This window comes from Macrotis lagotis, chromosome 6 (genome assembly GCF_037893015.1).
Source record: "Macrotis lagotis isolate mMagLag1 chromosome 6, bilby.v1.9.chrom.fasta, whole genome shotgun sequence".
NCBI classification, from domain to species: Eukaryota; Metazoa; Chordata; class Mammalia; order Peramelemorphia; family Peramelidae; genus Macrotis; species Macrotis lagotis.
This window is the reverse complement of record NC_133663.1, coordinates 78,888,201-78,913,394: the sequence shown is the minus strand read 5'-3', so window position 1 is coordinate 78,913,394 and position 25,194 is coordinate 78,888,201. Positions and strand designations below refer to the sequence as shown.

The 25,194-nt window shown below is 37.1% G+C and overlaps 1 protein-coding gene across 5 annotated transcripts in view; it reads right to left on the bottom strand.

Annotated features, from left to right (window-relative positions):
* The window catches only part of KANSL1L (KAT8 regulatory NSL complex subunit 1 like), a 149,719-nt gene extending 133,855 nt beyond the window's left edge, over nt 1–15,864 (bottom strand). For 3 of the 5 annotated variants that reach the window (XM_074191465.1, XM_074191466.1, XM_074191468.1), the window contains exon 1: nt 15,759–15,840. The gene's annotated coding sequence lies outside the window, so the exon portion shown is untranslated. Of the gene's footprint in view, nt 1–15,108; nt 15,317–15,758 lie in introns of those variants that run through there. The other 2 variants (XM_074191467.1, XM_074191464.1) reach the window with 2 other exon arrangements.
* Between the last annotated feature and the right edge of the window lie 9,330 nt (nt 15,865–25,194).

Here is a 25,194-nt window from a genome sequence, read left to right as displayed (position 1 = left end):
AGTTTCACAAGTTCAAAAATATTCAGAGCAACTCTTTTTTATAGAGGAAAAGAACTGGAAATTGAGGGGATGCCCATCAATTGGAAAACAGTTGAGCAAGTTATGGTATACGAACGTTGTGGAACATTATTATCCTCTAAGAAATTGAGAGTGTTCGGACTTTAGAGAATTTTGGAAAGAATTACATGAACTGATGCTGAGCAAAGGGAGTAGAACCAAGAGAACATTGCATACATTGACAACAACATTGTGAGTTGATCAACTATGATGGAGTTGAGAGATCACGGACATCCCTGAGAGACCTGTTATGGGCAATGATATTCAATCCAGTGGGGGGAAAACCCATGGAATCTGATGTATATACTATCTTCATTTTTAAAAAAACTTCTCTTACATTTTTCCTTTCTATCTCATGATTTTTCTTTCTTTCCCCCAGTCCTAATTCCTCTGAAGAATGACTAATAAATAAATATGTTAAACACAAATGTACAAGTGTAACTTATACCAGACTGTTCAACACAAAGGGGCGAGGGGAGGGAAGGAAGGATGGTAGAAAAATGTGTAACTTATAAATCTGCAAATGATTGCATGTTGAAAAATTACCATCGCTTGTAATGGGAAAAATAAAACAGAAATTAAAAAAAGAAATATTGGAATGAATGAATTAATACATTCATGAAAGTTATTGCCAAAGTTTCTGTATTTAGACAAACACATTGATTCAAAGCAAAAATTTTCTGTCTCTGAATCTAGGCTCTTTCTTTGTTCATGACCTCTAATCACATGGTTAGGCTAAAATTAAGTATTGTAAAAAATATAGGTATATTTAAAATCATTTTATTCCTATATTTATCAGTATAATGAATAAAACTTATTTTAATCATCTGTACCAACATCTAAACCTCAAAATATGCAAGTACAATAGCTAGCTTAACTAAACACAAGATTATGAAAATATTTGTAACTTAGAAACTGATATATTTTAACTTTTAGTATAAACTCTCTCATTTCATATATATATATGTATATAACATATATATATGTAGTACATATTTTTCTAAATCATACCTAAACTAGAATTTCTTCTACCATATAATCAACAAATGGTCATCTAGTCTTTGCTTGACATTTTCAAATGAAATGGAACCTACTAATTACTGAGATAGCCAGTCTATTTCACTTTCAGACAGCTCTCACTGTTAAGTTTACATTACTTCAAGCTTAAATTGTGTCTTTACAATTACCATCTATTCCTAGTTCTGCTCTTTATGGTCCAGAAGAATAATCCATCCTCGTGATAACCCTTCAAATATTTGTTACATCCCCCCTTGTCTTTCCTTAACATTTCTTAAAAATCTCCCAACTCCTTCAGCTGAGCCTGACATGGCAAAAACTGGAGGCTGTTCATCATTCATGCTGTTCTCCTCTGAATATTTTTTGCTCCTCAAAAAGAGTATTTAAAAATAATAAAATCAGAAAGTTACTTAAAATTATAAAATATCTGGATTAAGTGACTACCCAATCCTTTACTTTTATTTTATAGATGAAGAAACTGAAAAGCTAGTTAGTTGGTGGCAGAATCTAGACTAAGAACTCAAGTTTCCTAACTCCTAGTCCAGAGAATACTTTATAGTAATCCACATTTCTTCCACACTATAGTCATAAACTCATATTTTAACAGAGCAATGTATCATTATGGTATGAGCTATTATACTGGGTTCTAGGGGAATTGCCAGGCACTGACATTTTAGGCATGCAAAAATCTATATAGCTTCTTACCTACAAATTCATAAGAGTATAGGAACACAATGAATATTAGTACTCAAGCATACAGAAAAGCAAAGGATATATCCTAAATAACCTGGGCTGACTTGTAAGCACAGTTTTAAAAAAAAGAAAGAAAAAGAAAAAAAAGATCATTTAATTTACAGCAAGAAACAAAAGCTAATTTTTAATCTAATGTATCTAAGAATGAGATTTTAATGATTGAGAATTCATCCAATTAGTCTCTGCAAATGTGAAGAGTCCCAAAATTACCTCAGATAAGCTTCCCCAGTGTCCCATCCCCTTTGCAGCCACTTCTCCAACTCCCACCAGCACTGGTGGTTGGATCCCCAGGGAAATGTTAACAACCACTGCCCTTAGCATGCATCAGCTGCATATACCATACATACATACACCCTGGTCTTCTAATCTCCTCCCCTTCTGTTCTGCCTCCCCAAATCAAAATCACTCATGTCTTTTAAAGGTGTGTGTGTGTGTGTGTGTGTGTGTGTGTGTGTAGGCCTATTTGTTTGTATGTATATGCACGTGTAATTAACATATGATAATTGTATATTAAAGACATTATAGATAAAATTGTATAATATGTGTATATAGAATTTTACTGAATTTAGGATTTTACAGTCTTCTACATTTAGGTTTTAAAGAAAAAAGGTCTAGATTTGTTTTGAGCATATATATTCTAATGCACCAACTGTCATAAAATATATTGAGATTCGCTCCTCATGCCCTAGAATGTCTGAATTGCTTTTATTTCTCTTACTTTTAGCAGATAAATTGCAGCAAAGCAAAATCTATTTTAAAGTATATACAATATTATTGTTAAATACTGTTAAAATATTTTGATACTGAGTTCCTTAGAACATATATGTATGTATATATGCATATAAATGATCGAAACAAAATCCTCTTTATCTATTAATCTTTTAAATCACCAATATAGCATGATTATATATAAAATCTTATATTAACTTCATTTCACTATACATCTAAAAATTAAGTAACAAATGTTTTCTAAACATTCTAGCTTCTATCTTAAATGAGAAATGAATGCGTGTTAATAAAATCAGCCTATTTGGAAAAATTTTTCCATATGGTACAAGTTGATAAATGGTTATCATCTTTGATTAGGGTACATCCTAAACTTGGTATTGGTCACAACATAGGAAAAAAAGTTGTAATCCTTTCTCCCTCAAGGGGTTTAGTTTAATAATAGGGTGTTTCAGAACCTGAAATTCAATTCAATTCAAAAAGCATTTATTTATTAAATGCCTACAATGTATCAGATATCATTCCAAGTGCTGGGAGATAAATATATAAAAAGGAAACTTCTTCCAAGGACTGACATTCTACTGGGGGAAACTACATGGAAACAAATAAGCAAAAGCCAAATAAATACAAAGTAATAGGAAGAGAAAGGCATGAAAAGCTGCTACCTCTTATGAGAAGAAGCAGTTGAGTTGAATCTTAAATAGAGGCTAGGATTCCAATAAGCAGGGGTAAAGAGGAAAGGCATTTTAGGCATGAGAAACAGTTTATGCAAAGGCACTGATATATAACACAATGTGGATAAAACTAAGTTATATACTGAGAACAGAAAACAAATCTGATCAGTGATACAAACACTGCAAAATAGGGAAGAACATGCAGTCAGTTTGGAAAGAGATTAGAGTCAGTCTTAAAAGATTTTCAAATGCCAAAAATTTGCATTTTATCCTCTAGGCAAGAGGATGCCACAGAAGCTTCTTTATCAGGTATATGATGGGATAAAAACTGTGATTTAGAAATATTAATTTGACAGCTGTGTGAAGAAAAAAGGCTGAGTGGGTAAGAATAATTAGAAGATTACTATTAATGTGATTATGGTGTGACTAGAAAGACAACAAGTGTGAGAAATATTGCAGAGGTAGAATCAACAAAATTTGGCAACTAATAAGATATAGGGAGTGAGCCAGAAGTCAAGGATGACTCCCAGGTTACATCTTGAATTTCTAGAAGAATGGCAATATCCTCTAAGAAATAATGAATTTAGAAGGAAAGATAGGTTTAGGGGGGTATATAGTGAAAGCCACTTTGGAATGTTATTTTTGAGTTACCTATAAAATATCTAGGTAAAATTGTTGATCCAAGGTGATGGACCAATGAGAGAAATAGGGAAAAAGATACATTGAAAAAAATAAATTCTGGGGCAACTAGTGATACAGTAGATAGAGCAGTGGCCCTAGAATCAGGAGGACCTGAATTCAAATCTGACCTCAGACATTTAATAATTACTTAGCTGTGTGACCTTGGGGAAAGTCACCTAACCCCCCTGCTTTATAAAAAACTTAAAAAAAAAGAAAAAAGAAAAATAATTTCTAAGTCTACACTATTTGAAAATTAGAATGCCAAGTTACAAATTGTTTCTTCAATAAGTAAAAGGAACTGTAGTTTTGTCACTGCACTTATTCTCTACACTAAAAAAAAAATTACAATTTCTTTCCTGATATTTCATTATTGTGTGAGGAGGTAACACTGAGCTCCAAAAGGCTATGACAATATAGTTCAAATTCTAGTAGGTCCTGACAAACTAGAAAATACTTCAGATACGAGATTAAAGATGTGTTTTATTACCTAAGAACAAGCCTAAGAACTACCAGATGATGAATGTTTTGGCTCCAGCAACTTATAAAACTACCTATGGATAGCTTAAACTCCAAAATATCCAAACTTAATGTTTTTCAAACTACAATACTCTTTTATAAAAGAATGAAATATCAGGAAACTGTCCATTCTATATCAGTACAAATAGCAAAGAAAAGTGAATGTATATAACTCTCTTTATTCTAACTACATTTTAACCACAGAATTCCACAACTATATTTGACTCAAACTAAAATTAAAGTCTTTTGCATAAGACAAAGACAAAAGTATTTTGGCTTTATAGGCAACATTAGCAATTAAGCTTAAAAAACACAAAAACTAGGGGCAGTTAGGTGGTGCAGTAGATAGAGCACAGGACTTGGAGTCAGGAAGGCCTGAGTTCAAATCCAATCTCAGACTCTTAATAATTACCTACTGTGTGATCTTGGGGAAGTCACTTCACCCCACTGCCAAAACAAGAGAGAGAAAGAGAGAGAGAGAGAGAGAGAGAGAGAAAGCGAGAGCGAGAGAGAGATCATCAAAACATTTAAAAAATACAAAAATTAGTTATAGCTAACCTTCAAATCGAGAGTTGACTCTCTCTCTCTCTCTGTGTGGTGTGTGTGTGTGTGGGGGGGGTCCTTGTAAGTTTAACCCTCTCCCCTCAAAAAAGAAAAGAAATACCCTAAATCTGAGAAGTAATCAAATTGATTGAGACTGCATACTCATAAAACTCTGAAAATGACTCAAAGTTTTTCTTTTGACACTCTAAAGTTTACTGTTATTATAAACAAAACCAAATTTATTTAATAAAGAATTAAAATGGTTAAATCATTGCTAGTCATTAATTCTAATTTTTTTTAATTTATGCTTTTACTCAAAGATCATTCCTTCTGAGCTAAAAAGAGTCACTTTTATTTGCAGAAATTTTGTGAACTTTAAATAAACTTTTCTCTGATGACACCAAAAAGTTTCCAGCAGTGACTTAACATATAATTTTAAGAAGATTTCTAATTGTAAGAAAATTTTAAGATACAAATGCTTTTAAAATTTTGTATTATTTAAATGGAATCCAACAATCCATTTAGCAAAATATATTCCCATGGTTGCTTGGAGCTGGAAGACCCCCTAAAATTAATCTTTATTAAGTTGGGCATGATAGTAACAAAACATTTATGAATCAAAGTATCTTTCTCGTAAAAAACTAACTGAATTTTTGACAACTTTCTAATATTGGGAGCATACCATTCTAGAAAATCTCCCCTTAGCTTGATAATCATAAGCCTACATTAAGATTTACTCCTAAGAAAATTTAGAATAAAAGCAAACTTCAAAATCTTGCTTAACTTGTTCTAAAGTCCAATGAACTTGTGACTTTTATATTGTCTACTTAAGGTTTTATTTTTAATTTTCAATCAAAAAATAATAATCAAATATACTCTTAAATATTTAAGCTAAATAATTTCATTATCACTAACACATATAGTAAAGGATGATTTTATATTGACAATTTTCCTTCCAAAAATTAAAAAAAAAGGCAGAATACAGTTAATTCACAGGCTAATAAAAGGGGAAATGTTCATGCAGACTATTGCCTTCCATAGTCGCTTAGTAGGATCATGTAAACACAGTTCTACAGTATCAAGTTTTCCAAATTTCTTTACAGAACAATTTGGAAAGTTTAACTCACAGTAGTTTGCTGCAGTAATTGGCATGTACTGGATACAGTTATCTTGGTGCTTTAAAAGTTTATAAGTAAGAGTTTATAGTGAGAATTTTATAACTAAAAATTCTTCTCCTTTAAAAAATTATCTAAAAAGGAATTCTCTTTGAAACTAAAGGAATTCAATTAAAGATAAAAACAGCTTGGGTGGTCACATAAAACATCAAACAAAACATACTTCAAGCAGAGCTCATTATTTTTCAGTTCTCAGTGCATGACTCAAATACATAACTACAGAATCAAGTTATATACTTGTTCACTATCAATGATATGTAATCCTAGATATTATAAGTTTACATTTTAAAGTAGTTCAGCCATATATATTTAAACTCAAAATTAATTTTGTATGGCAGAATATTTATAGTATTGAAAAATAATACATGTGAGCCTCTCAAATATGTCTAATAATCACTGGAGAATTAGGAGAGGAGGGTGTTTGAACAGATAATAAGAGTTAATAATTGATCTTTTAAAGCAGGAGCATTCAAAATAATTCTCCCAACAGCATAATACTTACTGATATCTAACATTATATAATATTAAACAACTTTGAGTTTTTCAAAGCACTCTATATATGATATCACATTTGATCCTCATAGCAACCCAGGTACTATTTTTATCCCCAATTTATTGATAAGTAAATTGAAACTAAAAGAGATTAAATTATTTGCAGAGTCCCATAGCTAGTAGTGTCTGAGACAGGATTTGAAATTAGATCTTCCTGACTCCAGGTCTGGCATTCTCTCCATGTTGCAACCAGGTTTCCCAATCCAAAAAAAAGTTCATATCCATTTAGAAGAAGAAATGCTAGAAAACTAAATAAAATGAAAAGAATTAAGATATTACTCTACTGTTTTAGTATGAAATTTTGAAGTTCATATTAACCAAAGAGTATTTTTATTCACTTCTGCATGGTAACATTAATAGCTTATTTATTTCAGATGAGTGAGAGAGATCATAGATGATCCATATAATCTAATTTTCCAAGTAACTGAAACTACCCCTTTAGATAACAAATCCTTTTTATAGTTGAGCATTTTTATGGAAAATTCATAAGACATATTCCATATTTATCTTCCATCCTAAACAGAATATATTGAACAAAATGTAAACTTTTCTTGATGTCACTGTTAGGAACATCAATTATCATACTATGTGGAAAAAAACCCACAAAAAACAAACAGTCCTTGTAGTTACCAAGAAAACTGATAACACTGTCTATTGGCAGTGTTTTTACTAATCGATTCTACTACTTCCAATTATTCTCTTTATCACTTTCTCTGCACTTTAGTCCTTAAAAGCCTAAAACCTCAGCTGTTTTCAATCTATAATCCTAGTCAGAATGTTTAACTTTATAAACAATTCTAGGATTGGGTCTAAAGGTATCTCAAGGCTTTTCCCATTTAAAAAAAGTGACTTCTAGTCAAGAGTACGTCTGAAGCTTGATTTTCTACCTATTTTATTAAGATGGAGATTTTTTCACTCAAGTTTCTAATGCCTCCCCAACTACTTCCTTGGTCCCATGGAGAGACCCCAAAGAAGGGAAACCTTAGTTTAGGATCAGACTCAGTCAGTGCCTTCTCCATATGTGGGATACATTCTCTAGGTGTAACTCATTCCCCTATCTCCTCTTGAGATGAATTTAGAACTAATATAACCTTTAAGTTCAACTTAATTCATAAGTTTCAGATTTGCATATATTTATTGAGTTGAACTACTCACCAGCTAGATCCATCCCTAGTCCCCAGTTGCTACCATCATCTCATCCTCCTGTATCTTGAGGGTGGAACCCCCCCCCCCAATCAACTGATACTTCCCTAGGCCTTTGTAAAATTTATTTTTGAGAGGGATGTATATCATATCCATCTATCTTATTCTTACTAAGTATTCCCAGTGTAGAAAATTACTCCATCAAAGTAGATGGTCAACATCTCTATAATTTAGTCTTAGAAAGTTGGCTAAAACACTAATGGGTTAAATGATTGGTGGATGATCATAAAACCAGTACATATCAGAAGCAGGACTCAAACTCCAATCTTCCTGACTCCAAAAATGGCTACCTATCCACTGCAACATACTTCCCCAGTCCTATTAACGGTAAATTTGTGGGCTAGCTAGGGTGGTGCAATGGATAGAGCACTGGCCCCGAAGTCAGGAGGACCGGAGTTCAAATTCGACCTCAGACACTTAGTAATTGCCTAGCCATGTGACCTTGGGCAAGTCACTTAACCTCACTGCCTTGTTAAAAAAAAGTGAATTTGTACTTTCTTCTCCACTAATATCTGTGATTGAAACTCACTGTCTCACAAAACAAAGATCTTCCATTTCCTTTTCTTTCATTCCTATTCAGCTCAACTCTACTCCTAAGCCCTTTTCATCCTCTGCCCTCACTTTCCATCATATAATGAACCACCCACCCCCTCCTTTGGCTAATAAACTTCACTTCATCCTGGATGTTTTCATCTTATATCATAAATAGAAACCTATATATTCTAGAAAAAAAACTGCATTCTTGTCTACCCACTTCAATGCTATCTACTTCCTTTCTATGGATTCCCAAAGACTTAACCTAGAGCAGATATATTCAGTTGCTCACTGACACTTTCAGATCTCTCTGACATCATCAGTCAACAGTCTTTCTTTTTGAAGGTCATTCCTTTCACCTGTATAACATAGTATAGATCTTTATGAGAATAATTTACCAGCCACAAAGACAATCTTTCTCTTTGCCAAGAAGTTCAGTATGTGGTTCACAGTATTCCCAATCTACAGTCACAATATTTCTTGTTTTTTGTGTTATCTCTTTATTTCCCTGGAAATCACTGCAGTTGTGGGTTACAGATCTAATATGAGGAGTGTAAATAACTTACATCCCAAGATAAGGGGTTCCTTGTGAGCTAATGACCACTGCAAAAATGTAAAGGGACTAGTTTAAACTTTTGCTGAGCATGTAATAAAATTATTTTGACAACCAAACTGAGACTATTTTTCATCCACTGATTATAATAGAGGTAGCACAGAGGGGGAATGAGCCCTCAGTTCTCACACTGCCTCAAAGGATGTTAAACTCCTCCTAGTACAATAAGCCAATCATGAATCTGTCTTGGAAATGTTGAGCTCAGAGGGACTGACTACATGATTGATTTGGTTTGAATGCTTTTTATCTATTTCTCTAATCAAATATTCAAATTGTTTTTACTTTATCATTAAATGATTTAACTTTTTTGAAAAATATTCTGAATAATTTATTTCCCTCAAACCCATAAAGAACAGGCCCATGGAACAATAAACTTCCCTTCTTATCACAAACCCCTGTCCGCAAACCTGACGACTTCATATATACACTGATATCCCTTCAAATGTTCTAACGTCCTCAGTTCTCCACATCAATTCAAATATCCTGCAATCTTCACTCCACCAAAGTCAACTACACAGATGATAAACTTAAAACTCTCAACATTACCAACTGGATCGACTTTGTTATTTTTGAACTCTAAAAAGTTCCTTCCCTCATGATAATCTCCTATCCTGTTCTGCTTCAATTCTCAATCATTCTTCATTCTCATCATGAGATGCAATTACTCCATACATCCTTGTTATAAGGAATAACAAGCAAGTCAGTATGACTGGGCAATAGAAAATATGAAGTAGAAAAGAAGAAAATGGAAAGACAGAAAGATATGTAATGAATAGCCTTAAATGCCAAAGAAAGTTTGTGTTTTGTTTAAATTCCAGATGTCATAGGAAATCCCTAGGGCTTATTAATGAATAATACTCATCTCAGGCTATCAGAAAGATGATTTAGTAAAATTATTTCAGCAATTATAAGGAGGATAAATTGGAGGGAAAATATTTGAAGCAGGGAGTCAATTAGGAGGCAACAACAGTCCCAACAACATGTAACGAGGACTTAAAATAGGGTGGTAGTTTTGTGAGTGGAAAGAAAGGGACATATACAAGAGATGTCATGAAGGGGAAAAATCTACAAGATTTGACAACCAATTGCATATGCATACTGAAGGAAAATAAAAAGCTAAAGGTGATACTTAGGTTTCAAAATTAGGTGACTGTAAGGATAATGGAAAGATACCACAAAGTCTAAGAATACCAAAATATGATTCTGAATGGATCAACTATTGCATATTACATAAGCCCCTATTCTTCATTTTCACCAAGACTACAAGATGAATCCTTCTGGAAATCTTCCGGTTTAGGGCAACAAAACAGTAATATGGAGAAAGTTTCTATCATCACCAGATTCAGTTCTAACACACCTCTTCTGTCAATGATTTTGGGAGCATCTTTGGGTATAATATTAGTGAAGGCTATTCCAGGAACAACAAAACTGCTACAAGTTTTGATACTTCACATTCAATAGGCTAGCATTTACACTAATGAACATGAACATGAAGTCTAAAGGACTATCTACAACAACCAACAGGCCAGAGATACTCAATCACAATTACTAGATCCCAGGGGTGTTCATCTATTTCAGCCTTAATCTGGGCAATTGACTCCACCCCCCCATCTCCATGTAATCTTTTCTTTCTAGAGTTCTATTACAACTTGTTTCTTTCCCTACTGAGATCCTCCTTGTCAGGATCATTGTTATGGTTGACAGTTTGTATAAGTGAAGGGATACCTTGCAGGTGCAAAATCCTATGTAGATTCTGTTTGCTGGCTCCAGGTTTAGGCACTATTTACTTACTATACAAAAAATATATGAGCTTCAAAATCCAGATATAAACAACCAAATGAAATCTAATATCAATGAGAAGCAAAGATTTTTTTGGTAAAAGGCTTTTGATAGGAAAATTCATACTTTTCTAACTATAGATTTTAGCAAAATATTATGTTTAGGGTTAGTGAAAGCTACCTGCATTCTAGATTTTTATCATTTATATATTTTTTCTTTTATTTTTTTACGTATCTCTTTTTTTAACCAGAGACAAAAGAAGTTAATGACTTTCTTCTAAGACTCTCTCCACTCCTATACACATATAATATATATGTGTGTGTATGTGTGTACAACCACAGAATACCTAATTTGCAGAGTTATTTTTTATTTGCATGCAATCCATTGAATTATAAATTATAAACTCCTTGAGAGCAGGGACTTTTTTGCCTTTTTTTATTCCTCAGAGTTTAGTATAAGGCCTAGAATACTGTACTACAACAAATATTTGCTGACACATTTAACAAGAGGAATTGGGAAGAACAGTGGATTTGAAGGCTGCATGGAGATAGTGAGTTCTGTATTAGACATGTTAAATTTGGGATGCCAAATAATACCTAATTTGAAATGTCGAACAGGCTGTTGGTGAAGAGATATTTGACCTAAAAAGAGAGACCAGGATTGGATTTATATCCCTGTGAATCATCTGAATAAAAAGGATATTTGAACCCATGAGAACTGATGCAATCCCGAAGCAATATAGAGAAAAGAGGGCCCAGGACACTGTCTTAAGTTATGCCCACAGTTATTGTTCAGAACGCTGATAATACAGAAAAGGAGATAAAGAATAATCAGACAATTAGAAGAAGAGACATTAATGTTATGAAAAGCTAGAAAAGAACCATTATACAGGAAGAAAAGGAAGCCAGCACAGATGTTAAGAAGGATTGAGGACAAGGCCATTTGTTTTGGTCAGTGAGTAGAGGTTTGCAGGAGACTGGGGTGAGGCCTTATTCTTTCAGCATTCCCTTTCTTCTCTCAGCTCCCATTTCCCGTCTACAGGTTAACTACAACAAACTGCAGTCAACCTCATCAATCTATCTTCCAAGGTCTTCTGAGGATCAAAGGAGCTAATGTACTGAAGCTTAGTGTTTATGCACCTGGGTGCCTGAGGATGAAGCTTGTTGCGGTTGTTCGGTTAGGGTTTTCTTGGCAAAGATACTGGAGTAGTTTTCTTCCATTTTCTTCTGCAGTTCATTTTACAGATGAAGAAACTGAAGCATACAGGGTTAAATAACTTGCCCAAAGCTACACAGCTACTAAGTGTCTGAGACCAGATTTGAATTCATGAAGATGACTCCAAGGAAGATGACTTCCACTATCTCAAAGCTGCCTGAGGGTGGAGCTTATCTCAATATAGATATGTTTGGTGGAAGGGTTAGGGAGGAAAGTTATTTCTGAACACTTTGAATCTGAGATGTTAATGGGAAAACAGATAAGAAATCTTTAAGAAATGACTCCTGATGCAAAATCTGCAGTAGAATTCAGGCCATAGTTTAGGGTTGGTGAGTGTGTGTGTGTGTGTGTGTGTGTGTGTGTGTGTGTGCATTTATATATTTATATATGCATTTAGGATTTGAGAGCAGAAAGTGTATGATAATTCATTAAAAGGAATTGAGAATGAAGGAAGGAAACAAAATATTATTAAGGCATTGAGCTTCTACTTCCACAATGTCATATCTCTTTCTACTGACATGGCCTCCACAATAGATCAGACACAATCTCAGACCAAAACTCTAAATTACTAGAGTACCTCACATTGGACACCCTGATTTGGTACTCCCTTCTCTAATCTAGTGTCCTTACAATTGCCAAAATACTATTTTATAGGCACAGATCTGATGATGTTATTTTCCTGCTCAAAAATTTTCCAAACCTCTTCCATTAAATTATTTTGGGATAAAATGCAAAATTATCAGCCCATTAACTTCCCAGGACTTTCAGTCTGACTCCAACCTACTTTTCCAAGCAGATTTTACATGTCTCCTCTTGATGATCTCTACATTCCAGAAAAACCTCAGTAATAGTTGTTCCTGATCTTAACATGTCATCTCCCAGTTGTATGTGTGGACAAAGCCAAGTCCCAACTATCTGCAAGGCATTCAATCTTCCAATATACCCTAAAGAAGCCTTTTCTTCCTTCAAGCCTCCATTCAGGTACTATTCACTCCATGAAAACACCAGTTATTAGTGTTCTTTTGCTCCCGAAACCTATATTCTGCTTGAATTTATTTTGCATACACTTTGTATATCCCTTAGCAGAAAGTAAGTTCCCCAATTATTGTCTTCAGATTCACAGAATCTAGCTAGGAATGAGACCTAAAAGAAAACAAAACATAAGTCACAATTTTCCATATTCCAAACCATAGATTTTAGAGGGAATCAGATTAAACTAGAAAAATTTGTAAAATTAAAAAGAGACTAAAACTTTTTTTGATATTTAAATAAACATATACTCTGGAACAATTATGTAAATACAAAATACTTTTAGGAAAGAATATTAACAAATAGCATGATCAGAAAAGGCTTCTCCAAGAAGGTGTATCTGAACTGGGGATTCTCAGGCAATCTCAGGAAGGAAGCTAGTGATTCTAAGAGCTGGAGGTAAGAGAGAACACTACAGGCAGGAGAGCCAGTCCTATTCAAAAGAATGGCAACTGAAGAGAACAGATTTGAAAGGGACCTGAAGAGGTTCATTTCACTTCTGGGTAGTTGTACTTGTTAGGGCACAGGTAGGTGGCTGTGGTAGAGTACCCTTTACCTGGAGTCAGAAGGACTCAAATCTAAGCTCAGACATAAACTTAGCTATGTGACAATGGCTAAGTCACTTACCCTCTATTTGCTTCAGTTTCCTCAACTGTAAAATGAAGATAATAATAGCACCTTACCACCCAAGGTTGTTATAAGGATTAAAAAATATATATTTGTAAATCATTATGTAAATCTTTAAAGCACCATATACTGTCATTATTATGATTAACATCATTCTCTAGTTTGCTTCTTTGAACCTTTTAGCCATTGAACCTGCCCTCCAGGATCAAAAAATAAAAAGTCTAATCCATCTTTCCATTTGACAGACCTTCAAAGTCTTTAACAGGGATATCATCTGTTCTCCCTAGGCTAAAATTCCTCAGTTCTTCATATGAAGGTATGATGTAGACTCAAGCCCTGGTAAGGTGGAAGAACTCAGAAGACTGGTTTAAATCTCAACTCTCTCACTATATATGTGACATTTGGCAAGTCACTTAACTTTTCCAGCCTTCAATTTCTACTATAAAATGACAGCAAACAACCAGTTTTACATCTATTAAGTGTTAAAGTGATTAGAAATGAGAATACAGGGAGAAGTTGTTTTTATCTTAGTATGTCAACTGAACCAGAGGAACAAGGGGAGCAAGAGTTTAAAAAGTGTCCCTGCCACAGCATGAAGGAAGAAACAGTAGTTCAGACCCCCACCCAGGTTCTGTCATGACTTAACATAATGTCTGTAATTGGAGAAGAGTGAAGGACAAAATCAATAACCAGCAGCTACACTGTAGTTGAGACTGCAAGGATAAAGAAAATAAAAACTAACAAGATTTAGCTACATCTCAAATAAGGAGATCAAAGCAGAAGAGGAGAAAGAAGGCTATATTTAAGAGGCCAATAAATCATATATGAGGAGTTGCATTTTGTTTACAATCCTCCAGTTAGAAAGCTTTAGGGATTCAACTGTTAAAGTCTCCAGTCTACCAGGCCAAGGAAATATAAAGCTAAATTCCTTAAGATCAGTGTCCATGGCCAATTTGTATCTAGAAATTTTGCACCTATAGAAGCCAGCTGGTACTTATTTCCTTGTTTAATTCGTAGTCTCTTCTCAAGCAACTTTTATTTCAAACTTTCCCACTACTACTAGACATGCTTGATTTTTGCCCAACAAGGATGGATATATATATATATATATATATATATATATATATATATATATATATAAAAATTTTATGCCACTACTTTTTCTTCAGATAAAAGCAAAAGAGGGCTTTGTCTCAGGACACAAAGTCTATAAATACTGCAAATCAGATTTTTTTTTTGTTTAAAAGCAAACATCACCCAGAAGTCAGCTGATCCAACTCTCCACAGGGCCATATCAAGTTACCAATGACCTAGACGGTGAAATGCATTCCCTCGTTCCCAGTCTTTTAAGTTTAGGGAAGACTAGTTATGACAGGTAAAGAAAATTAAACAACACTGTTCATTTATAGTATACATTCTTAGGCTTGTGGCAGTCTTCTCCTTCATAGAAAGTTCATCTGGTCCTACACCCTCCTTTAGACAAATGCGAAAACTGAGGCACAGGAGTTGAAGTAACTTCTCCAGAACTAGTTCAAATGCCAAATCCAGGGCACTTGGCCAGGGAAGGGCTAAAACTTCCTCCGAGACATGGGGGCTCCCGTGGGGACCACAGAGCCGCTGCTTCTCCTCCTCCTCCTCCTCCCATTCCCACCCTCCCAGCCGTGGCCACGCCCCAACAAGGTCTCCCAGGAGATGCGGGAAGGGTGGGGGGGAGCCGGGGGACGGAGGGGCGGGGCCGAGGAGGGGAGGGGCGGGGCGATGCGGCCACGTGGTCCTGCGTCTGCGCACGCGCCACCCAAAACAAAAGCGAGGCGGGACGCAGCCCCTCCCCCGCGTGACCCGCGACCGGCCCGCCCCCGGCGCGCAGCCCCGCCCTCCCCGTCCCCTCCCCTCCGACGCTCCCCCGAGCGGTTCGGTTTTGGCCGTTTAAATTGGGCTCCGGTGCGGCCCCTCCCCGAGGGCGCGCGCCGCTGCCGGGCCGCGGCGCCAACAGCCCGCCGAGGCTCGGGGGCGGCCGCCCCCCGCCCCGCCGCCCTCCCCGCGCCGCGCCCCCCGGCCACTCGCCTGCTGGGGCGCCCCCGCTCCCCGCCGCCGCCGCCCCGCGCCGCGGGTCCGGCCGTGGCGGGGGCTGCTGCGGTGGTGCCCGGCCGCCCGCCGCCTGCCCGCCGCCCGGCCCGGGGCGTCGCCGACTCTGCTCCGCAGCTCCCCGGCCGCGCCGCGGTTTAACAGTCCGCTGGCCGCCCGCAGCTCCGGAGGGCTCGGGGGCGGAACCCTGCCGGGGAGGCGGGGCCTGGCTCCGGGCCGGCCAATGGCGGCGGGGCGGGGGGCCGCGCTATGCAAATCGGGGGCGGGGAGAGGCGGGGAAGGCCCGGGGGGCGGGGCCCGCGGGAGCGTTGCCTTCGCCCCGCCCCCACTCTCCGGGTCCTCCCCGCAGCGCCCTCCCACCTGCCCCCCCCAGGGAAAAGCCCGGGGCCCCCGGGGCACCAGGAGAGTGCACCCCGCGTTCCTGCAAAGCCGGCATCTGCCGCCCAGCGCTGAGAGCGAGTCAGCCCCGCGCGGGCCAACCGGAGAGCCTGCAGATGCAGCCGCCTGCCCGGACGTCTAATGCACCTCCCCTCCGCATCCCCCACCAAATCCCCACATCTCCACCCACCCCACCCCCGCATCCTCCACCCACCCCACCCCCGCATCCTCCACCAAACTGCCCGCGTCCTCCACCAAACTGCCCATATCCTCCACCAAACTCTCCGTGTCCTCCACCAAACTCTCTGCGTCCTCCACCAAATCCCCGCATCCTCCACCAAATCCCCGCATCCTCCACCAAACTCTCCGCATCTCCATCAAACTCCTCCGCATCCTCCACCAAACTGCCCGCGTCCTCCACCAAACTGCCCATATCCTCCACCAAACTCTCCGTGTCCTCCACCAAACTCTCTGCATCCTCCACCAAACTCTCCGCATCTCCATCAAACTCCTCCGCATCCTCCACCAAACTGCCCGCATCCTCCACCAAACTCTCCGTGTCCTCCACCAAACTCTCTGCGTCCTCCACCAAATCCCCGCATCCTCCACCAAATCCCCGCATCCTCCACCAAACTCTCCGCATCTCCATCAAACTCCCCTGCATCCTCCACCAAACTCCCCTGCGTCCTCCACCAAACTCTCCGCAACCTCCACCAAATCCCCGCATCCTCCACCAAACTCTCCGTGTCCTCCACCAAACTCCCCTGCATCCTCCACCAAACTCCCCTGCATCCTCCACCAAACTCTCCGCGTCCTCCACCAAACTCCCCTGCATCCTCCACCAAACTCTCCGCGTCCTCCACCAAACTGCCAGCGTCCTCCACCAAACTGCCCGCGTCCTCCACCAAATCCCCGCATCCTCCACCAAACTCTTCGCATCCTCCACCAAATCCCCGCATCCTCCACCAAACTCTCCGCATCTCCATCAAACTCCCCCGCATCCTCCACCAAACTGCCCGCATCCTCCACCAAACTCCCCCACATCCTCCACCAAACTGCCCGCATCCTCCACCAAACTCCCCTTCTGCGTTTCTCCAACCCGGAATTCGTGATTCTCCCCTCATTAGGCTAATTCTCTTACTATCGGACCCTGTGATCCCACTGATGCTCCAGGGCTGGTTTGGGGTGGGGGTGGGGTTTAACCTTTACCAGAGGTTTTTATGTCTTAGAGAACTAGACCAAAGCAGACTGAAAACTCCCGCAGTTAAGAAGTCTGAGTTAGAGCTGCCTCGGGTTGGGGAGGTTAAATGATTAATCCCAAGGTCACAAAACCAGTACGTGTTGGAGGTGGAATTTAAATCCCCTTCTTCCCAGCTCCTAGCCTGTCTTGTCTCTCAGGTCTCGGAGAGGAAAATATAATTATACTCCTAAACCCTGGCATAAAACCTATACTTAGCTTAATAAGCAATACTAGCTAATCGTAGCTAATACTACTAATTCTAGCTTAATAAATGCCCATAGATTGATATATCAAACCGCCTCTTGGACAGTGGAATTTCACAATGCCTCGCCAAATAGCAAATTTACATCGAATGTACTTGAAAAATGAAGGTCATAGGGACTTTAGGTTCAGAATAACCATCAACTGCAGTTGTCTCTGGAGCTATAGTAACCTAATAAAACTGAGAAATCCCTAGGGAAGGGATTTATGACAAAGGGGGATGTATAATATAAAAGTCCAAAAGGTCAGAATAAATGGAAAATGGGCAGGACAAACCATAAAGAACACAGTGTGCACTTTGCAATAGGAAAATTTTGTCATTTTTACTTTTGGAGGAAGTCTACAGGATTTTGGTTTTGGCTATAGGTTTTTGGAACAGATTGTTCTCATCCACCTCAGGAGAACTTTTCACTTACTTGGGAAAGATATCCCCCTAACTCGCTTATTGGGTCTAAGGATATGCGTAGGGAATAGTATATTTGGATATAGGGAACTCTCTCTGCAAATGCAGATTCACGACTACTCTGCAATTGGTAATCTTAGAGTTGTCTGAAAGCACTGAGAGTGCTTCAGGCAAAGTCAGAGCCAGTATGTCAGACCTGAATTTACTGGTAAGAATAATAGCAGGCTATAAAAAAAAGTTATGCAAATTATTTCATCAGTCACATATGATATTGTGCAATAAGGAAAAGGTTTTCAAAAAGTGATTTATTAGAGCCAAAAATTCAGACAATGTTGGATAGTGTGAGTAATCAATAAAACAACACATTTATTAACTTCTATTGTGATATTGTAAAGGTACATAATCAACATAAGATATAGTTCCTTCCGTTTTTGTAGTTTATCACCTACTTGAGCAGATAAACTACAGATGAGTAAAAATAACAAGGCAAAAAAATTGGTCAATACCAAATGAATGAAAAATAATGATCATGAATGGTTTAAATACTTGGGAAATAAAAAGAAAACCACAGTTTCTAAAATATGCTTAACACAGAGCCACCTACTATAGCACTTAGATCTACTGAAAATCCTAGAGGTAGGATTTAGGTAGAATATCTGAAATCTGTAATAGTCAATTTGTATGTTGAAATCTGTCGTTTAGATCTGTGTCATCATTCCTCCTCCTTCTCCCTAATACTTTCTGGTTCATCCCAGAAAATCAAACTGGGATTATTCATGTTAAAAAGCTCATCATTAACAAGTTCTTTAATGCACTTCACAGGTTTTAAACAACTGTCTTCATCATTCTTCTCCTCCTCTCTCCTCAGTCTTTCACTTAGTTATAATCAAATCCCACATTTCTATAGCTTTACATTTTCCAAAATGTTTTATATACATTAACTTATTTGATCTTTACTACAAGCTTGTGACAGAGGTATTTTCATTTACTCCTTTTTGTAGATGGGGAAATTTAAACACAGAAAAGTTCAGTAATTTGTCCATAGGCACAAAGATTAAGTGGCAGAGTTGATGCTCTAATTCCAAATCATACATTCTTTCCATACACAGCGATCCAAGTTGACTTATTAGCAGCATATATGCCAGGTCTCAAAGTGAAGTTTTTGAACTCTTTAAGTTTTGTACTCTTCAACTCTTTTTGTATTAAGAAGTAATTGCTTCCATAACCAGATTTCAAAATAAAAGAGTAGAGAGGCAGTAAATCCAAAGGGGGGGGGGTGTAAAAAAAATGATATTGGAATGGAGAAAGAGATCACCAAGGAATCTTTTATACTAATACCCTACCTAGTTCCTGAGGCTCACAAATCTTGCAATATATTTTACTTCTCTCTTTCCATTGCTTCTATCACCTAAACTTACTAATTCTTTTCTTAGCTCATAGAATCTCTCCTTTTGCCTTTCCACAGTCACTCTGCCAAAAACCAGCCTTCATCAATTCTCTTCTGATTTATTTCAATAGACCTTAGCTTGTTTTCTTGCTTCTATCTGGTCTCTTTACACCTTTTTATCCTACATATATCCTTAGGGGGTAACTGACCCAGTAAGTGAATTAGGGGGGTAGCTTTCCCAAGCAAGTGAAAAGATCTCCTGAGGTGGATGAGAACATTTTTTCCTGATAACCAAGAAGTTGACTGAAGCAGTTATTGTGGATAGCTTAGAGCTAGATAGACTTCAAAGATGCCAAGGTGCACTGCATCCTGCACCATCACCACTCATTTCATCTCTTGTTTTGCCACTGGACTTCCATGACTTTGGAAGAGACTTTGTATCTCTGCCGTATTTAGCTACAATTCACCTGAAAGTCAAGATCTCAGCTCATGATGTCATTGATCCTCTTAGAAAATGAAGAATGTATGTATATATGTCTATAAAATACATATAAAATATATTTACATATAAAAATACAACATTAACTTTTCTCAAGTAAAACCCTTTCAGAGGGTGGCTAGGTGGTGCAGTGGATAAAGCACCGGCCCTGGAGTCAGAAGTACCTGGGTTCAAATCCTGTCTCAGACATTTAATAATTACCTAGCTGTGTGGCCTTGGGTAAGCCACTTAAGCCCATTTGCCTTGCAAAAAAAAAAACCTAAAAAAGTTAAAAAAAATTAAAAAACCCTTTCAGGACTTAAGAAATAAGCTGGAATACAATATAACATACATTGAATCAAAAAAAAAAATCTGTCTTCCGGGCTTATTGCCATCACTTCTATAGAAAGAATTTTCTTTACTTCTTCCTTGTGCTCAAGGAAAACCAATATTATTTCTTCCATTCCCATTGATGATAATTCCTAAAGAACAGGTGTGATCATGTCGATTTTCTACTAAGGAATAAAAAAAAAATCTCCTGTGACCTCTAAGATCAGACAAACTCCTCTATTAGACCCCAATTAGAAGTTGCTCCCAATCGTGTCCCAACTCAACTTTCCATAGTTTTTTTTGCTTCCACCTAATAAATGACTGTTGATTGTATGAATATCTTGCTTCTGGATAGTATGTAAGCTCCTTGAGGAAAAAAGTCCATTTCATTTTTGTCTTTATATGACCAGCATTTAGGTTAGTGCCCAATATTCAACAAATCTTTCCTAATTGATTGAAAATCTCATGACTCTTTTCTACATGTCTTTACATATTACCTACCCTATCTTCTCTTTCACATCTTTAACAAGACCATGATTTGACTTGTATTAATCTAAGATCTAAAATCAAAAATTCACATCCACTTAGAAAGACTCTTTGTAACCTTACTACCCTCTATCGACTTTACTCTGGAATTTTAACTACAGATTAGTCATTATTTTCATAGTTGACATGTGTAAATCTGTTTTAGTGTATTGAATTACTAAACAGTAGATGACTCACATATCTGAAACTGCTCCTGCCAGTTGCCATGTTTCTCCAACTCATGTTAATAAAATAAACTGTTATGCTTTTCTTTTCTGATTGTTTTACTTTAGTCCTGTTCTTTATTCTTCCAGCCAAATGTGGGTGGAGAAGGAGAGAAGAGAGGAATCTTAAAGCAACAATATACCTTTACTTTCAGTGCCAGAACATAGCATTACATTTCTACCAAAATCTTATTACCTAATTTCTCTGGGAACAGACCACTATGTAAAAGTTATAGTTATAAGAATTGAGGTGTGATTATACACATTAATAAAGTTAATTTTGCCCTTCAAGGAGAGAGAGAGAGAGAGAGAGAGAGAGAGAGAGAGAGAGAGAGAGAGAGAGAAATTGGGGTTCATTCATAATGATGTTAGTCAAAAACTTGTTTGATTCAGGAAAATACCTTCTACAACCAGCTAATAAACCAAACTGGAGGATCAATATCTTGTTATTTTTTAGAATGCCGAATTTGGGCTTTAAGAAACAAAATGAAGATTTGCTACTTGAAAGCATCCCAAAATAGGTTTCACAGGGTCTGAAAGTAATTCTTAGAAAATGTAAAGTGAACAATGACAACTTTAGGACAAATAAGTCCCCATGTGGCTTGGCTTTAAGGAAATTATGCTCCTTTAGATCTAAAAGATCTATCATGTTTTAAAGAAAAGTCACATCAATGCATATCTCTACCCTAGCAAAAAAAACTATTCAAAACACTTTCTTTTTAAAAAATATATTATTTTTATTGATGCATTTTTTCACTGTGTTGATTTCTAATGTATCTTCTTTCCCTCCACTACACAGGGAATCATTTCTTGTATCAAAGATATTTTTAAAAGGAAGGAAAAAAAGTTCAATAAAACCAAGCACCACATCAATTGTCTTAGAATATGCTAAATATTTCTCCATCCTATGATACATCATATGTCTTACAATATATTCAGTCTCTCTCCCCCTACCACCTGTAGTGAAGAGAGGGGAAAATGCAGGGAATTGAGTCACTGTAATTTTGCATTGATGCTTTTTGTTGTTATTCTGTCTATTTATATCATCATTGTAAATGGTTTTCCTGTAAGTGAAAATGCATCCATTTCATATGTTTTCTATATTTCTTTAAATTATTCACATTCATTATCTCTTAGAGCACAGTAATATTCCATGATATCCATGTGTCACTACTGGTTTCTCATTCCTCAGTGGCAAGCAACTATTTTATTTCAGCCCTCATACCACAAAAGTGCTTCTATAAATATTTTGCTGTATGTGGGACCTTTCTGTCTTTGACTTCCTGGAGCATATGTGCCTTGCAGTGGGAATTCCAGTGCTTAGTAAAGTGTCTGGTATATTAGGAGCTTAATAACTGCCAGATGAATTTCAGATTATGGGTGTCAATGACTTTTTAAAAAGTACGATTTCAAATCAAAGCAGCTATCTTTTTTATTTATTTTTATTTTCTTTGAAAGATTTTATTTATTTTGAATTTTACAATTTTCCCCTAATCTTGCTTCCCTCCCCCCACCCCCCACAGAAGACAGTCTTTACATTGCTCCCATGGTATGCATTAATCTAAGTTGAGTGTGATGAGCTTTCTTTAAAAGCTCCCCCCCCCCAAAAAAAAAACCCCTGCTCATTCAGCAAGATAAGGCTTCATTGAGGTAATTAACAGTTATTGGCACTCCTTCAAATATTTGTGAGCATGTATTTGGCATAAATATTACTCTGATTTATTAGGAATTAATTTTGTTGTGATGCCTTGGGCCAATTTTTCTTCCTGTAGGAACATATCTCTGAAAACATGGAAATCAAAGGAAAAATAATTTAGCTTTCATTTCCAACCGTGCTTCTGTCACACATACCTCTTTAGCTACAGATTGCCTTGGAAGGGGCTTTCAGCTGTTTCTTGAAAGTGGGTGAAAATGGGCTCAGTCTTCCCAATTAGACCATAAATTCTAGGACAGGGATCTGCCTTAGTGCTGTGCTTTTGTTTCAAATCCATCCTCAGATATTAACTAGTTATGTGACCCAAGGCAGGTTGATTTACTTCTATCTGCTTTAGTTTCCTCATCTGTAAAATGTTGGATAATAATAGTTCTTACATGTCAGAATAGTTATGAGAACAAAAAAAAGGAAATATGTCTAAAATACTTAACAAACATCAAAATAATACATAAATGCTATAATTATCATTATCATTATGACTTAAAAACACATGAAGTCTATACTCAATAAATGTTGGTGTGTTGTATTTCAAAAGTGGAGGAAGTCTGTACTGAATTGAGATACATTGCCACTTGGGATTAGAATTCATAGATCGATTTCATCAGGCAAATTTAGGAGACAGGAGATCTGTAGGCACGGCCCATTTGTGAAATCATTAAAGAGATGTTCACAATCTTTTTAAATTGCAAGACACATAATTCCTACATTTCAGTTCCTATATTTGCCACAGCATGTATGAGGAGGCAGAAAGAATGCCCAAGGACCCTAAGGCAGGCCTTCCTTTGGAAAAAAATTACACTTGACTATGCAAGCAGAGATAGAAAAGGAAGGATAGAAAGAAGAGAGAGAGAGAGAGAGAGAGAGAGAGAGAGAGAGAGAGAGAGAGAGAGAGAGAGAGAGAGAGAGAGAGAGAGAATGTAAGAATATAATATGAATTGAAGAAGAGAGAAGCAAACTCTTTTTGGAACAATGACTGCTCCAAACCTTTTGTTTTATTCTCTCACCCTCATCTAAATCATGTCCTTCACTTTTCTTACTGATGACTAATAATCTACCCTCCTAACAGTGAAAAGAATGAGGGCATCCAACAGGAATCATCACTCTCTTTTCAGTATCATCACTTTTGATGTCCTCCTTTTCTTCTAATTACAAAAGAAAATTTTAAAAACTAATTCACTAAAGCTAATCTCCCTTCCTAGTTAATCCATTTCCTTTTACCTCCCTCAGGACCACATTCCAGTAATTATGCTTTTGATTTCATACATCTACACCATTATCCTCTGTCTTTTTATCTGCCTACAAGCATATTCTGATTTCCCCAAACCTAAAAATGAGTCTTTCCTTAATCCTTGCACCATCTTCAATTTTCTATATCCTATGTGTCATTTATATTCTTTTTTTAAGGTTTTTTTTTTCAAGGCAATGGGGTTAAGTGACTTGCGCAAGGCCACACAGCTAGGTAATTATTAAGTGTCTGAGACCGGATGTGAACCCACGTACTCCTGACTCCAGGGCTGGTGCTCTATCCACTGCACCACCTAGCCACCCCTGTCATTTATATTCTTGAAAAGGTTGCTTTTGCCAACATCCTGCCCTTTTAGAAAGCAATTTGGAATTATTCTATGAAAGTGGTTCTTTAATCTAAAAATTCACTCTGCATATACCATAAGAACATCAATGATAAAAAGAAATTTAGGAAAAAATAATACTTTTTTGTAGTAACAGAGAATTGGAAACAAAATGGATGCCCATCAATTGAGGAATGGCTTTAAAAACCTCATGATACATGAATGTAATGTAATATTACTCTTGTTTAAAAAATGATAACTACAGTGAATTTGGAGAAACATGAGAAGAGTCATATGAACTGATGAAAATGAATTAAGTAGAAGCAAGAGACCAATATACAAGATGACTACAAAGAAAAACAATAAAAATTATGGAATTCTGTGTAATTATAATAACCAAGCTTGGTCCCCCAAAAAGAGGCATGAGAAGGCATCTTCCTTTCTTTGCAAAGAATACTATGAGCATAGAATACTGTAGATAATATTAGATTTTTTTGATCTGTTGGCTAGTTTTACTACACTGTTTTTCCTTTTTTTTTATTATGTGTCATAAAAGATGACTCAAATAGAGTTGGGGTGGTGATCATTGTTAAAAATATACAATGTAAAGACAAAACATGTCAATAATTTTTAATTACGTAGAGGAATAGAGAAATGATATGCCTAAGATAAGAAATATCCTTTCATACTTTCAGAAAGTTAACAAAGATCTTTTTCTTTTACCTCAAAGATAGGAATATACCAATTAAACAAAAATAAATAAATACTTGAATGAATAAAAATAAATATAAGATAAATAAATAAATGAAATATGAGAAGGAAGAAATCTTCATAAGAATATCACCCCTCCTTGGGGGTGGCTAGGTGGTGCAGTGGATAGAGCATCGGCCCTGGAGTCAGGAGTACT